General features: G+C 40.4%; 2 pseudogenes; both read right to left on the reverse strand.

Annotated features, from left to right (window-relative positions):
• Positions 1–2671: 2671 nt before the first annotated feature.
• On the reverse strand, positions 2672–3148 carry LOC143891310 (dirigent protein 2 pseudogene; annotated as a pseudogene).
• Positions 3149–15765: 12617 nt separating this feature from the next.
• On the reverse strand, positions 15766–16629 carry LOC143890226 (dirigent protein 2 pseudogene; annotated as a pseudogene).
• Positions 16630–17263: the final 634 nt, after the last annotated feature.

Below are 17263 nucleotides of genomic sequence, written 5' to 3' on the forward strand. Positions count from 1 at the left end.
TATCATTTCACCATACTGTGACACACTACTGTTTTGCATATTCCTGGCTAACAACCCCAGCAGCTCCAATGGCATGATTGATTTCAGTAATAACAGTTTGCAGATAAATAATCAGAGAATAACAACAATCAGATGAGAGCCCGCGAATAACTACCAATTGGTAAGCCTCAAATATGGAAAAGTCAAATTACAGTAATCAGGTTCAACACCTGGGAGCAATCACATCATAAAATAGAGCACTAGGAGGAAGTTGTTAACGTATGAAGAGGCTATTTATTCAATTTGCTCCAACAAAAAGGTACGCGTCGAGCAAGATTCTTATGAGATTCATGGTTTAAGAGGTCTTTCCCCCATCTTGGCAGTTTGGACAATGGATTGAGGAGATTATAGATCCAGGGGAGTGATCTTCCATTTCCTTGCATCATGTTAGAAGATTTCCAAATGTTGAGGCGGATAGACTACCGAGGGAGGGAGCTTTCTTATTAATCCAATTCTTTATCATTAAAAAAAACACAAGGGTTGGTAAATATCAAATAGAACTTTATTTTCCATCAAAATCTTATTCAATTTAAATAATAATAAAGAATTCAAAAATAAATAAAAAAATCAGAGTTCTCTGAATGAATTTCAATTATAGAACTTTATTTTCAAACAAAATCTTATTCTCTGAATAAACGTTTCATAATAGAGAATGAATCAAACCAGTCAGCATATAGTATCTCTTCATGGGTACCATATGCTGTATTCACCATGTTTTTCTATGAGCACAGGTGAATGGGCGATATTTCACCATATTCTAGAGAGCCAAGATTGGCTGAGAAGATCAAATCGAGAAAGATATAATCCAATCATTGCTAGAACATCTTCTGGAAGGTCAGAAAACGAAGTTCTTTGAGCCCTTTAACGAAGAATACCACTTCTGTGTAGTGTATATAGTAATCTAAGAAATCCAAATTCTATCCTCTTGACCAGATTAGCGTAACGGTGGAGAGTTGCCAAACTTATTCTCAATTTAATCAGGAATCTCTATTTAGCTAGATTCTTAATGTAATGTATGACGATTATTATAGAAAGAAATGGGAGATGATTTTTTCACCCCTGTAGGATTATGCCCCCCACTTTTAAAAGTGAATTGTGGCAGACTTTAACGCTTTTTAATGTCAAATCAAAAGGGGGCGCATAATTTTACAGGGGTGAAAAACTCATCTCCCAAAGAAACCCATAGCACCAAATTTGCTATAGGGTAATGATAAATTCGCACCCCCTTTAGGATTATTCGCGGCCGTTATAACGTGATTTGAGGTAAAAAAAGTGTTAAAGTCTTCCACAATTCACGTAGAGAGGGGTGCGATTAATCCTACAGGGGTGCAAATTTGTCAGCTCCCTTGTGGAATTACACACTCTCAATTTACCTAGATTCTTAATGTAATGTATGATGATTATTATAAAAAGAAACCCATAGCACCAAATTTGCTATTGTGGAATTACTCTCTCTCTCTCTCCAAATTGGCAACAGGCACGCAAGAATGCAATCTAAAACCTCAATGTTTCAATCGTACACGTCTCCTTATCTATGATTAAGAGACGTCATCAAGTGGGCCCAGAGTTGGTTTGAGTGGGGCCCAGACCTGCCGTGTGGAAATACTCTGATGCCATGTGAAACAACCAATTACTGTGATACAATATCTGAATAATGTTAAAAAGACAGATGGTTGCGAGGTTCATTCTAGTAGTCCCTTAATTTTGAATCGGGTTAGGTTGGGAAAAGCCAACGATTTAATTTCGGGTTGGGTTAGGGTTGAGGACATGGGTATCCCAACCCCATGCCGAACCTGACCAATTTAATTTTATTGCCATTATAACATCATAGGGTTCTGTGTTTTTTGTTTTATTTTCTCATGATATTTCCCTGGGCCAACCTGAACCTAACTTGACTCAATACAAACCGATTTGGAAAAAAACAGGTTAGACGGGGTTGAGAGATTTAAAGGGGTGTCGGGTTAGGGTTGACCTTCCTTGATATGAGGAGGCTTGGGTGACGACGAGGGAATGCTATTTTGGGTTGGCCTCAACCCGTCCCAAACAGGCCCAAGTTTCACCCCGACTACATTCCTAACAGCCCTTTTTAGGCCCCAAATGTGTCAAGTGGATGTTATAAGATTCACTGGGATGTGAGTTATTGTTTGATTTCTTTGGACTGGCCGTTAGTTATTTCAGGATGGAATTCATTGATCTTACCGAGGTCCTCAAGTATGGGCCATTGCTAGGTGATTCCGGGACCCAACCCACAAGCCCTTGACCTCTTAAGCTCATTTAGGATTTGTCAGGAAGAGGAAAACATTTTACTTTTATATGCCTTAAATCTTACACATGGGATGTCCGTTCCACATTTGACTCATGTGGGTCGAGCCATTATGGTCTAGAAGATCAATGGTCAAGATCACACGTCTCTGTGCGGGACCCAGAAATAAACGTTCAGAATGATCCAGCAAATGATGACAAATGAAAAACTATACTCCAATAATAACACCCATGCACATCACAAAAGAAGCGTGAAAACTTGAAAACATGGTGACATTTGGGCATGGAATCCTCTCAAGCAGCGTACTAAGAGGCAGACATTATTCTATTATAAGGAAATAAAACATAAGCTCCACCATGGAATCTGGATTCAGTAATGGTGAACTGTGACATTAAACTTGATAATCGCATTGAAACCTTCAAAGAATTCAGTTTCTAAGACGGCATATCCCCTAGCGAACCGAAATGCACCTGTTCCGGACACCACCGACACCTCTCTCTGCCTTTGTAAGAACCGATCCGTGCCTTGGATTTCCAGGGTGCTACCATTGTACTTCTTATTTGTAAAGACAATTGAAAAGAGGAGGTGGAAATCCATTTCGTCCAACGCCGAATTCACATAGATTCCGTTTGCTCGCCCCACCTGATTAGACTTCCGATCGACTCCTTCTGTCACTGCATCGTTGATCACCGTTACCGTACCAAAATTGAGTACGCTCGAACTGGTTCCATTGGCCCCCACAACGGCAATTGCCGTTGCATTCTCACCTGTTACCCAATCTTGTAGATAGAACACCATCTCTGTCTCCTTCAACTTTGGGTGTTTGGCATCAGAGCTGACCCCCATCGCTATAAGCAGAGCTAGGGTGAATTTTAGACATCTTAAGGTGTTTGGTGCCATGGATCAATGGTCTAATTAGTCTGGATGGATTATTTCATGAAGAATACGAATACTTCTATTTATATTGGTAAAGATAGGTTGAGAGACTGTCTTGTGGTTGATTTTGTGGATTGGAGAAGCAAAAGTTGATGTTGTAGCTTGTTGGATGGAGAGTGATGGAGAGTTCTAGCTTGTGGAGAGTTCTTACTATAAAGATAGGTTGGATGCACTATTGATGGAGAGTGATGGAGAATTCTATCCTTATCAGAACTTCAAAATCAATATATGATAGGCGACTTCCTGACAAGTCTAATGTTCTACGTATCTGTTATAGTAAGAAAGGGAAGATGGTATCCCCCCTCTCAACTCCCAGCATCCCGCGAACTGTTGGATGACCTATTTACTCTGGCAAGGCATAGCCAAAGAATTTGATTGGCTCACATCAGTTATGTTGCTGAACTCCGGCAAGGCATAGCCAAAGAAATATTTTAAAATAGAGATTTGCTCGGCAATGTCCCGGAAAGCCATTTCGTGGCTCACTTTTGCAGAAGAGAACAGCCACCTGGCTCACTTTTTTTTCTTTTTTTCTTTTTTCTTTTTTTTTTTTTAAATTTATGGCAAATCTGTTTCTTTATTTTCTAGATGTTTGGCACAAAGAAAAGCAAAAATCCCAATGGTGGTTGGCACAAAGAAAATGTTTTATGTAGTTTTGGCATAAACATTATCTCAGTTATCTCAATGGTGGTTGGCACAAAGAAAAGCAAAAATCCCAACTTGGGAAGACTTCTCAAAAGAAAGTAGCCGGTCATACTAGAAGATAATGCTAATCTGTTTCTTTATTTTCTAGATGTTTTATGTAGTTTGGGCATTAGTTCCCATGGGCCATTTTGGCTTTTTTCTATTGGATATTGTTAGTAGTTTTGGATCAAGTGGTATTAGAGCTCCGGTTCCACCATTGTCTTGGGACCGCTAAACAATGGTGAACATTTGCACTTCACTACAACAACTACGTGAAGAAGAAGGCCTAGTACCTGTATCCGTTGAGCAAAGAGATACGGTGGAAGATCGTGGAGTAGATCAAAGACTTTCACAGATCGAGAGCCAATTGGTGACCATGATACAATTGATGTCTGCCAAGGAGGCATCAACCTCGCAGCCGAATCCTGAACCTGTCACCCGTGCGAAAGAGGTGGAGGTCGAGAATGAATGAGAGGAGGAAAAAGGAGATCCGGAGTCGCAAACATTTGACATGCAAGAGAGAATCCAAGTTCAACCATTCAAGGTGGAGGCAAGGATCAACATGCCGGTGTACGATGGCAGAGTCGATGAGGAAATATTGGACGATTGGATCGACAAGCTCGAAATGTATTTCTCAATCTACCCATACACAAACACGTAGAAGGTAAATTTCACTAGACTAAAACTGACCAGTCACGCTCTCACGTGGTGGAATTCCTATGCGAGAAGCAAGGGATTAGCAGATGTGACCTGTCAGTAGTTCAAGACAATGATTCAGAAGCAGTTTTACCCCCTCGGATACCAGAAAGACTGGTGGGTACGATGGTAATACCTACAGCAACAGTTCGAGCAAACAGTGCAAGAGTACAATACAGAGTTCCACAAACAAGCCATAGTGCTTGGGATCTCCCTAGAGGAGAAATAAACCTTTATGAAATACCAAGGCAGATTACATGAGTACATCCGAGAAGAGTTAAATCTCTTCCCCATCGATACTATTGTGGGGGCAAGCATCAAAGCGATGGGAATCGAGAAATGAGATCGAAGGCACAAGAAGAAAGATGATCGAACAAGAGATAAACCAAAGTCAGATCCAAAGCCGAGTAAGTATACCAATACAATTCGTAAGGCTTAAACGTCTAGGGGATACAATCGAGGACTGTTGGATACTACACCCTGAGCTACAACAGACGAGAGCCCGAAACACAAACACGAAAGAAGAATCTAAGGCTACTTTACATGCCGTAGAAGCAGAGAAACTCCAGGAGATGACAACCGTAGATGAGAAGTTGACACTCATGACCAGATCTGATTGAACACCTTCAGTTCAAGACGAACATGAGGGGCTTTTCCATGTTTGGATCCAAGTCAAACAGAACTTGGTCAGTACGATCATCGATCCAGGATGCCAGAAGAATTTAATCTCCGTAGGACAAGTCGTCAAGATGGGATTGATGACCACTCAACATCCACAGCCGTATCCACTTGGATAGATCTAAAAAGACATGGAAAGGAAGATCACACATCAATGTACGTTCAAGTTCACCATTACGAATAAGTACGTTGACGAAGTTACCTGCGAGGTAGTACTGTTAGATGTCTGCCAAGTAATTCTTGGCAGTGCATATCTATAGGATCGCGATGCTATCTTCTATTGTAAAGAGAGAAAGTACCGACTCATCAAGGATGGGAAAGATTACATCATCAAAGCAAATCAACCGACAAAAGCTCTCATCTCTACCACTCAGGCCAAACGATTGGTGAATGCTAGCGGCAAATTTGTGACTCTCATGACAAGGCCAAAGTCTAGTAGATAATGACGAACACACTAAAAACCGGGCCCATCTAACTGACAAAAGTTCCTAAGCCGAGGAAGCGGAGACGCACTCGGAAGGCTCGTCAACCGAGACAAGGCAGATCCCGTGAACGAGGTAGGCTAGATTAAACACTGTTCAATTGGAAAGGGTGGATCTACGCTGAGCCAAACAAAGTGGACATGTAAAGGTGGGGGGTCAATCGCCTCCCTCCATCTAGAATGTTGATCTTGCAGGAGCAAGATCCCTCAAAAGAGGGGGAGCCATGATCCAGGTGGATCGTGAAGTGATGGGCCCAATGGTGGTTAGCACAAAGAAAAGCAAAAATCCCAATTTGGGAAGACTCATCAAAAGAAAGTAGTCGGTCATACTAGAAGATAATGCTGATCTGTTTCTTTATTTTCTAGATGTTTTATGTAGTTTGGGCATTAGTTCCCATGGGCCATTTTGGCTTTTTGCTATTGGATATTGTTAGTAGTTTTGGATCACACAATCAGCTGTGAAATGGCTTTCTATGAGATTGCCTAGCAAATCCCTTTAAAATAAAGAGGCAGAATATATGGCAAGAGAGAGGAAGATACTTAAACAAGCAGGTGAAATTTTCAGCTCCAATTTTATTTTGTGGCAATGAAATGGTTTTGCAAGGCCACGGGAAAACGTCATAAATCCCGACATTATCAAGTGGCTGAGAATATTCTTGCACTCTCTTACAATGCTTTTCCTCTCTTGGCAAGTTGCTAAAACTAGTGTTTTTTCTTTAGAAAGACAAGTAATCGACTAGAGACCTTTTGATTTGCATATTGGACACAACTATAAAAAATTAGTTGATTGCCTCTAATCTGATCCTGAGATAGAGACCAAAAACAAATTTCTTACTCAATTTTCTTTGTGGTTTCAGAGCATTTTTGAGGTGAGAGAAGAGAGAGGCATCCTACCTTCTCAAAAACCCAAGAACTTCCTTTTATTTGCTACGTGCCACATAAGGCTTAAGATGAAAAGGCCACATTGGGCATTATAAATATTTAGGCCATATCCGGAAACCAAGATTTTTTTTTCATGATAAATTACTTTCTCCGACTGGTGAGAGATGGTAGGATGGGTGGGAGGAGAGACTTGAGAGGGCACGAATGAGTAGAAGGTGAGAAGTGGCAAAAAAACAAAGAAAAAATCAATCATATTTTGGGTTGAGTTTTTAACTTCCTTGTTTCTCAGGCTTTTCTTACCCTATCCTCACTCAGTCCCTTGTATCTATCCCTCTCCCACCCTCACCTGCACCATTAGGTGCGCTAATATTCCAGGAAAAAAAATTCATGGTAGCCATGTGCCCTAGTAGGTTGTTTTATCAATTAGGATTGGTTATTGCTATTATTTAGAAGAATTGTGAAAAAAAAAAATTAATACAAGGTTGTTGGGAGGATTAGGTACCGTGTTTCCTAAAGGGGGCTGCTTTTCGTCAAACTAAATCCTTCTTCCCAAAGATGTGCCAGGGCTAGTTGTGGGTCTAGACATCACTAAAGATTGCGTGAAAGCACTTAAAGATGCCCTTGTCAAGATTCCCAAGAAAGAGAATTCCAACTGACCCAAGAAACGTCACTTCTTAAAAACTTAGACAAGTACCTTCGAAAACTTAAGGCTATATAAGATGATCTGGTAGCTAGCTAAAGGCAAGACGGTTCAATATCAAAATAAAGTCTTTCGTCTACTTGCAAGTTGCAACCATACAAAGGAAACGATGGATTGATGGTTGAAAACAACCAAACTCCATTCATCACACATGGGATTGAAAAAATGGTTTACTATATGTCAGTCAAATCAGGAGTGAAATGCTCTATAATTTTGAATTTAATTCTGATGACTGTAGAGATTGTTTCGGTCCTAACCATTACCCGACAGTGTGAGTGTGTGTGGTTTGTGATGGATGTGTGGACATACCAATTTGTAGAAAATCCAAAATCCGATTCTAAGGGTAATCACTTTGGATTTCAAGCGATTGATAAGGAGAGGAGAACATCACTTTTCCCTTGGGCTCTAATGCCTTTCAGACAAAAAGATTTTTAACGTATGACGCAATGCCAAGGTGATGGCTTTCAATGTTGATACATGCGGAATGTAAAGGACATGTTGATACACTCAGAATGTAAACGACTCGAGTTAAACGACAGTGTCAAAATGACTAGAGATCAACATTGATCCGATTAACCTTTTAATAAAATAACACAAACATCAATGCGAGGGATAGATAATTAAAGATAAATTCTCACCTGAGACGATGAATCCATTTCGCTGGGTCTTCAATTCTTGGAGAGAAGCTATGTAAAGTACAATGAGAAAAAGTAAAGTAATTGTAAAGATAAGTTATGGCATGTTTGATGTTCGGTTGGGGTTGGGCCTAGACTGTAGCTCAACGATTGAGGCTTTGTTTATCAATCTTGAGGTCGCAGGTTCGATCCCAGCTTACCTACCAAAAAAAAATGTTTGATGTTCAGTTCTATAAGCTACAACATTTGATTTTTGTATGCCTTAATCTTACACTTTGGATGACCATTCAGCATGTGACCCATGTGTATCGCGTCACGATGATCTACAAGATCAATGGTCTAGATTATATGTGCATGTCTCCATGTGGTACCCAAAATTGATCACTAAGATTGATCTAGCATATGATGACAAATGAAAAACTTAATTCACATAAAATATCCATATAAACAAAGAATAAGTGTGAAAATATGAAAACATGGTAAATTTGGGCATGAAATCTTCTCAAGCAATGAACTAAGAGGTAGGTAAGCTGGGATCGAACATGGGACCTCAAGATTGAGAAGCAAAGCCTCAACCATTGAGCTACAGAACAAAACTCGGCTGCGCAACGCCCTAAAATAAAGAGAAAACTGGGGGTGTGGAAATACAAACATGGGGTGTGAAAAATGTAAAATGATGGAATTGATATTGCCACACCCACTGCTTTTAGTGTATTTTAATGCGTTGCGCTGGAAGCCAAGTTTTGTTCTGAGCTACAGGGCCAACCCATTAGTTTTGCAATTACAAGGAAAGAAAAAGATTGCTAGCGTGGGAAAAGGCTATTTGTTTGGTTCTCTACTCCGTCACCATATCGTTATTCTTTTGGATTTTTGACGACTAGTCCTTGCTTTGCAAAATTATTGCTAAGGACTAAGGAGTCCTTAAGAATTTGATATTTGCTAGTTATTCTCACTTTTAGATGATAATTCTCATACAATCCCCAAAACAAACATAGTTACTTTTCTCATTTAAAATTTTTAAGATGAAAACTTATTCACAACACCTCTCTCTACGGTTCACACTCCCACAAGTCCACAACCAATGCTCTCTCTCTCTCTCTCTCTCTCAACATGAACAGCTTGATGGGTCAAATATTTTAGGGAAAGTGATACATGCACCCCTTGTCTTCATTGGGCCGCCGATCAGTGTATTTATGACTACTCTTTTTACACTAATAGAAGGTTGGCCAGGAAGGTAAAGGGATTTAGATTTTTGAACAAGATAGGCCCACCATATTTTTAAAAAAATGCGTACATCTATAGGCAGACATAATATAATGTATAGTTTTTAAGCCACTTGTACTCACTTTGTTCAAAGATCCAACCGTTCATCCTATGGAGATGATTTTTGGGTCACAACCTATTTATGTTGAGGCCAAAGAAGTGAAAGGTTTGGATCTTATGTGGCATCCTTAATTAGGTGCACATATAATAGGCGGCCCCAATGTACATGGTGGTCTGCATGGATGCGCACATTTTTTTTTTTTTTTTGCTGCGGAGAGGCCTGCAACAGGTTGGTGCCCTCCTAATATATCGCATAAAATGGGGATATTATATGGCGGTACCTTGTTCGAAGATTTAAACCACTCATTTGTTTGGCCTTAATGTAGATAGGCTATGTGGCAAAAATTATCTCAATTAGATGATCCTAACCCTCAACTCTGTTGATGGACGATACCCTGTATCATTCTCTACACATCGAAAGAGTTAGGATAACATGTGGAGATGATTTTTGGGGTAAGGCCTAATAAATGAACTGTTTCAATCTTTTAAATGTAAGCCTACCTTTTTCTGAATGGTAGATAATGATTGGTTGCGTGTGTTAACTGTTCAAAATTCGAAACAACGAAAATATGAGGAAAGTTTTTATGGTCGGCCAACTAGAGAAGCTTCTCTAGTCCGCCGACCAAAAATAGAGTGGGCTCATGTTGTTTGGATCATCCAAAGCATTCATTTGATGGGCCCTATCATAGATAGGGTGTGTCCAAAAAATCAGCTCCATAGGATCATCTTTGCCCTTCGATTTGTTGAGGTTAAAAATGGACAGTGGAGGTTAAAAACATAGTGACCCCACGTTGTTTTGATGATCCAAAGCATTCATTTGATGGGCCCTGACATTCATTTGATTTTTAACCTCCACAAATCGAAGGGCTAGGATGATCCTATGGAGCTGATTTTTTGGGCACACCCTATCTATGATAGGGCCCATCAAATGAATGCTTTAGATCATCCAAACAACATGGGCCCACTGTGTTTTTGGTCGGCAGACTAGAGAAGCTTCTCTAGTCGGCCAACTAGAAAAACTTTCCTCATCAGGTGGCCTAGGAAGAAAAGGGGCTGAATATATCACTCTCGCTAAATAATTCATGCCGTGAAAAGGAGTGTTCACGTTAAAAGAGTAGAGAGGTGAGTGTGTTCAGAGTGGAGAGGGTGTGTCTGCACTGATTCTGCGTGTGAGGTGGAGTAGGTTGTGGGACCTTTTATGATTTTCAAGAATGTTAAAGCAGAGACTAATCGGCAAATACGATATAAGAACTCACTTTGGTTTTTCTCTTTCGATTCAGAGGCAGCTGTTGTATTTCTTCTCTCGATTAAAACCCAGTTGGGGCAGAGCCAGGAATTTTCACTTGCGGGGGCCAGGACTAATTTACACTTGCCCGCATTGGTCAACCGGGGGGGGGGGGGGGGGGGGGGGAGGTGTGCATGGCCACTAACCATCATAGAGATTTTGCAAGTCATTGGTCCCTCTCATGCTATATGTGCCTCCGCCCGGGTTGCCTAAGTTGGTGATCATGGGTTTGGATTGGGTCAACCGAGGGAGATGGCCTGTTATGGTGAAGACGATCGCAGCTTCAATTTTGTGGTGTTGGTTTCAATCAATTACAGCATGGGAAAGATCATGGTCACTGCCACGGATCAGGTTCTCATGGTGAAGCATCTTCTTAAAGCATCACTCATGGGTAATTCTTTTTTTCCCTCCTTTCTCGTTTTGTTTTTGGAGAATTGGAATTAGGAGGTTTTGAATCTCTGATTTCGATTACCATTTCAGTGTTGGGGATATAGTAATTTTTTTTTTTTTTTTGGAATGGTAGGTAGAATATATATTAAGAAAAAGACCGAGGTGGTCTTGGAAAAAGATACAAGAGAGACTACAATACAATATAAAGGATGAAGGCAATATCAAAGGGGCAAATAGTCATACTGCTCCAATCTATCCCTGGATATAGTTAATTGTTTCTAGATATCGTAAAATCTCTGATCTTACGAGATAAAGTATTGGGGTTTAGTCAGCTGATCTGGTGTAAATTCGATCGAGTATTTGACGATGATGCTTTAGTCAAGTTCATAACTAGTCTGAATAGTAAGGGAGAATTTAATGGAACTCTTTCGGAAAAGTTTAGTGACCTTGTAAACTATTTGAATAACTGTGTATGTTTATTTTTTCTCCTTTTTAGCTTGTATACAGTTTCAGATCCAATAATTAATATTATTGGTGGCCACATTTTATATGAAGTATCATAAAGTATTAATTATCAAATAGCATTGTCCATCACCCCCCTTCCCTTACCCCTAGTCACGATTATCATATAGGTGTTGTCCATCACCCCTGCCCCTTACCCCTAGTCATGTGGTACATTCTTCATCCAATTCTATGTCCTTGCCCAACCCGCATTTCTTGTGTACTAGGTTTTATACCAGATGTTAAGAAGAAAACCTGAGAATCTCCAATTGTCATTGCTAGGCATGAGTCTCCATTTCTGCATCCTCCATTGGTGCCACTATCATTGCCATGCTAGAGTCCGTGGCTGTTGTGAGTCTTGTGACTGCAACAACAGACTCCACAGAAGAGACTCAAGAACGTTTCGTTCGTATATACCTACATATAGTATATACTTTGATCTACCTACATATAGTATATACTTTGATCAACACTAATGTTCGTCTACATGTACTTTGAACTTTGTTTCCTAAGAAAGTACTCTCTTATATCTTTTATCACTTAATTTTTGGATTAAGTGAGAGAGTATATAAACTACCACCATCGGAACATTGCTGGTTCCTGGTCTGAGAAATACAATATAAGAGAATATAAATGTATGGAGCATAAATTATTAGAGCCCCATCTGTTCAGTTAGAAATTTTTTGTATAGCAGGGACTGGACAAACATTGCATCTCATGTGCAGGGGCGGAGCTACATGTAGCATAAGTGGGGCAGTTGCCCCTGTTGAGTTGGGTCAAATCCTTAAACTTGCAAATTCAGTCCCCGGGATTACTCATCCAGGCATGGTTGTCGTTTTCTTAAGTCAGACAATAGTTGCTCTGGCCTGGCTTGGCTTGTATCTGCAGGGAAGCTAACATGATGTCTTACATGTTCACAAACAGCTTCTTTGAGCTTTTGGACCGTTGTATTCTCATATAATTGGAAATGATATCCACACTCCCTGTTTTGATAATGTCACTCGACAGTTTTTTAACTGCTTTTTTAGTGGCTATTGAGAGCATCTTGTGAGTGATGACAGTATTTTAAAGCAAACCAAAAAAAAGTGTAAAGATTGGAGTGCTATTATTGAAACAGGAGTGCCATTAGGGTTGGGATCAACCTATGGCGCTAGCCATAACCTATTCAGGCATCAAACCCTTAAAAAATAGATTAGCATGACAAAATCACCATCCTTGGCATTAGAAAAAAGAGCCATCTAACTAGATTAGCATAACAAAATCACCACCCTTAAAAAAGCAGGTGCCCGCGGGTTGACCCGACCCGGCCCGTGTTTTGCGGGTTGGGTCACCCGCGGGTTAGTTTTGACGGGTCACTAAAACTCAGACCCGTGCCCGCAAATTTGCAGGTGGGTCGGGTCAACCCGCGGGCACGGGTCGCGTTTGCCAGGTCTATTGCAACTTTGATTAAGTGAATCAAAACCCCTTTCTCTCGTACAACGGTTTGCCTCCTTCCTTATCTCCGATTCCTTTCTAGTTATTGATTTCATCTATCAAAACCTATTTTGATTCTATTGATACAGGAGCTTTAAATAGATAATAAAGTAATAAACAACAACAATCAATAAAAACTCCTTTTTTTCCTATATCAATATAAAGAAGCCAAGTAGAAATATCTTTTCAGTTGTTGGTTTTATTCATCAAAACCCATTTTGGTTTTATACAAGTCAAGAAAATCTTGTTTCGTTTTATTTTCTTCCGCAGAAGATGCCATGACTCCCAAGAACTCATCCACAAGACAAAAAAAAGCTCTTGCACCCATGAATACCAAGCATGCCTTACATTCATATTAGACCCAAATGGAATCTTCCAGCCGGCCATTTCCAATGCCGGCAGAGAGGAAGCCACAAACAAATTCATTAGAACGACTCTTGAAATAGGCCATGAAAAACATACGTCTTAACAACCATTCAAAAAAAAAAAACATACCTCTTAACACCCTTCTCCCAACACAGACAATTTCCAATTCTGGCAGAGAGGTAGCCACAATTTCTTTCGAACGACTCTTGAAATAGGGCATGAAAAACATCCACTCTTAACACCCTTCTCTCAACTCAGTTTGCACTGCTAAGTTATAAGTGTGAAACAACCAATTACTCCAAAACCCCAACACAGTTTGCATGAGTACTTCTCGATCTATTCCAAAATGTAAGTGTGAAACAACTAATTACAACTAATTACTCCAAAAGCTTAAGTTGTTAGAGTTGCTGTTATATAATTATTTATACAACACTCCCCCTCACGTGTGGCCCCTCTTTTTTTGGGTGGGCCATAAACGGTGGGATTTTAATATTAAGGAATTGTTGGGTTTTTTAAACCAGGACCTGCCGTGTGGAAGTACTCTGATACCATGTTAAAAACACAGATGGCTGCTAGGTTCATTCTAGTGGTCCCTTAATTTTGAGTCGGTTTAGGTTGGGAAAAGCCAACGATTTAATTTCAGGTTGGGTTAGGGTTGAGGCCTTGGGTATCCCAACCCCATCCCAAACCTGACCAATCTAATTTTATTGCCATTATAACATCATAGGGTTCTGTGTTTTTTTGTTTTATTTTTTCTGGGTTAGGGTTGAGAGATTTAAAGGGGTGTTGGGTTAGCGTTGACCTTACTTGATATGAGGAGAATGCTATCTCAACTAAACCCGGCAAAATGGGACCCGTACCCGTGGGTACACCCGGCCCGCAGGGGTACGGGTACCAATTTCAATACCCGGGAAAAAAATACCCGCACCCAACCCTTACCCGTGACCTGCGGGTGGGTCTGGGTCGGGTGTTGGTGCCCGCGGGTTACCCGCCATTCGGTTTTTAGCTTTTTATTCTTAAGGCCTAAACACTAAACACTAAAAAATAGACTATGAGGGTGGGCCAACAAAACAAGTCAAAGCAATCAAACCATGTAACTGGTATCTTTGGTTGTACCAAAACAAACATTTGTTAAAGTAGATGAAAATTTGTATGATGAATGGGTGTATAAACATGTAATCATCCCATCCTTGATATTTGATCCAACAGCAGCTGACTTGTTAAGAAGCTGCTGTTGGATTAAATATCAAGGCTTGTACATCCATCGTACCACATTTATGTGTTCATACACCCATTCATCATATAATTTCTTTTCGTAAAAAAAAATATAATTTCTTCTTTAAATTTGCCAGGTTACCCACGGGTATACCCGTACCCGCCCTGGTGGGTTCCGAGTTCATGAAAGGCTACCCGTATCCACGCCGGTATTTCTTACCCGTACCCGCCGGTACCCGTACCCGCCCGGGTTACCCGTTTGCCGGGTCTAATCTCAACCCGACCCAAATGGGCCCAAGTTTCACCCCGACTACATTCCTAACAGCCCTTTTTAGGTCCCAAATGTGTCAAGTGGATGTAATAAGATTCACTGGATGTGAGTTATCGTTTGATTTCTTTGGACTGGGCGTTAGTTATTTCAGGATGGATTATTAGGTCCAATTTTAGATGAGCATAACCTTCAATGTTATCTTTCAATATAAAAAGATTCATTGATCTTACCGAGGTCCTCTAAGTATGACCCATTGCTGGGTGATTCCGGGACCCAACCCACAAGCCCTTGATCTCTTATGCTCTGTTTGGTTGCCGGGTTTTTTTTGTGCCTGGGAGTTTTGTGGGAGAGTAAGTTAAATTTTGGTCCCATCCCATGTTTGGTTGCCTTTTAGCACTAGGTTTATTTTAACCCCACTCTTGTAATGATTACTTGTGGGGTGAATTTTTTAATCCCACTTTTGTAATGATTGCCTTTTCATCCCATCCCAAGATAACCCCAGGAACAAAAATAAACTCAGGAACCAAAAATAAGCTTGAGAAGAATTTTTTTCTACCCAACAGTTCAAGCAACCAAACAAAGGTTTTTTTTTCTCCCACCATATCTCCCAGGGTATTTTTTTCTCCCACATAACCAAACATGGGATTTTTATTTTACCAGGATACTTCCAGGACTTTTTTTTTCCCACCTATCTACCAGGGTATTTTTTTCTCCCACATAACTCCCGGGAACAAAAAAAACCCGGCAACCAAACAGAGCATTAAGCTCATTTAGGATGTCGTCAGGAAGAGGAAAACACTTAGTTTTTATATGCCTTAATCTTACACGTGGGATGGTCGTTCCACATTTCACTCATGTGCGTCCCATCATGATAGTGTAGAAGATCAATGGTCTCGATTACACGTCTCTATGTGGGACCCAAAAGTTATCGTTAAGAATGATCCAGCATATGATGACAAATGAAAAACCATACTCAAATAATAACACCCATGCACATCACAAAAGAAGTGTGAAAACTTGAAAACATGGTGACATTTGGGCATGGAATCCTCTCAAGCAACGTACTAAGAGGCAGACATTATTCTATTATAAGGAAATTAAACATACGCTCCGGCTCCACCATGGAATCTGGATTCAGTAATGGTGAACTGTGACATTAAACTTGACAATCCCATTAAGACCTTCAACCAATTCAGTCTCTAAGATGGCATATCCCCTAGCGAACCGAAATGCACCTGTTCCAGACACCACCGAGACCTCTCTCTGCCTTTGTAAGAACCGATCCGTGCCATGGATTTCCAGGGTGCTACCATTGTACTTCTTATTTGTAAAGACAATTGAAAAGAGGAAGTGGAGATCCGTTCCGTCCAACGCCGAATTCACATAGATTCCGTTTGCTCGCCCCACCTTATTCGACTTCCTATCGACGCCTTCTGTTACTGCATCGTCGATCACCATTACAGTACCAAAATTGAGTAAGTTCGAATTGGTTCCATTGGCCCCCGCAACGGGAATTGCCGTTACATTCTCACCTGTTACCCAATCTTGCAGATAGAACACCATCTTTGTCTCCTTCAACTCTGGGTGTTTGGCATCAGAGCTGCTCGCCATCACCATAAGCATAGTTACAGCGTTTTTCAGACATGTTAAGAAGGTGTTTGGTGCCATGGATCAATGGTCTAATTGGTTTGTATGCATTATTTCACGAAGAATGCTTCTATTTATATTGGTAAATTTAGGTTGAGAGCTTATAATTGATGTAGAGTAAGTTGCTGAAAATATTATTGCGTTCTCTTAGCATGCTTTTTTCTCTCTTGGCAAGTTGCTAGAGACCTTTCCATTTACATATCGACACAACTATAAAAACAAAGTAGTTAGATGCCTCTCGCTAATCTGATCGACCAAAAACAAATTTCCTACTCAATTTTCTTTGTGGCTTCAGAGCATTTTTTTTAGGTGAGAGGAGAGGAGAGGCATCCTACCTTCCCAAAAACTTCCCTTTATTTGCTACGTGCCAGGCTTAAGATGAAAAGTGTTGTGTTTGCCTTGAATTATCAGAGGCAGAGTCGTTTAGGACTCTTTATTAAGAGCCCTATTTTGTGGTTTGTTTCCCACATCGCAGATTCCTATCTCACATGGGAACCTAGTGATTGGTTTTGATGGACACTCCTCAAACGAAAAAGCAAGGCTTTGTGGTGTACAGCGAAAGCGTTATTAGAGTGTTGTGTACGAGTTGGACTTGGAGGAATCAGAAACAAAAAAACGCCTAACGTTTGGTTGCCGGAATTTTTTTGATTCTTGGGACTTTTGTGGAATTTCCGCAAGAAACCCACGTTTGGTTGGTGGGACCAAAATAATCCCAGGAACCAAAATAACCCCACACAAAACCCCAGGAAAGAAAAAAAAATACTACAAGGAACCAAAATAATCCTAGGAACCCAAAATAAG

The sequence above is a fragment of the Tasmannia lanceolata genome, unplaced genomic scaffold (genome assembly GCF_043159265.1).
Source record: "Tasmannia lanceolata isolate RefF3 unplaced genomic scaffold, GAP_Taslan_0.1 ptg000013l, whole genome shotgun sequence".
Lineage (NCBI taxonomy): Eukaryota > Viridiplantae > Streptophyta > Magnoliopsida > Canellales > Winteraceae > Tasmannia > Tasmannia lanceolata.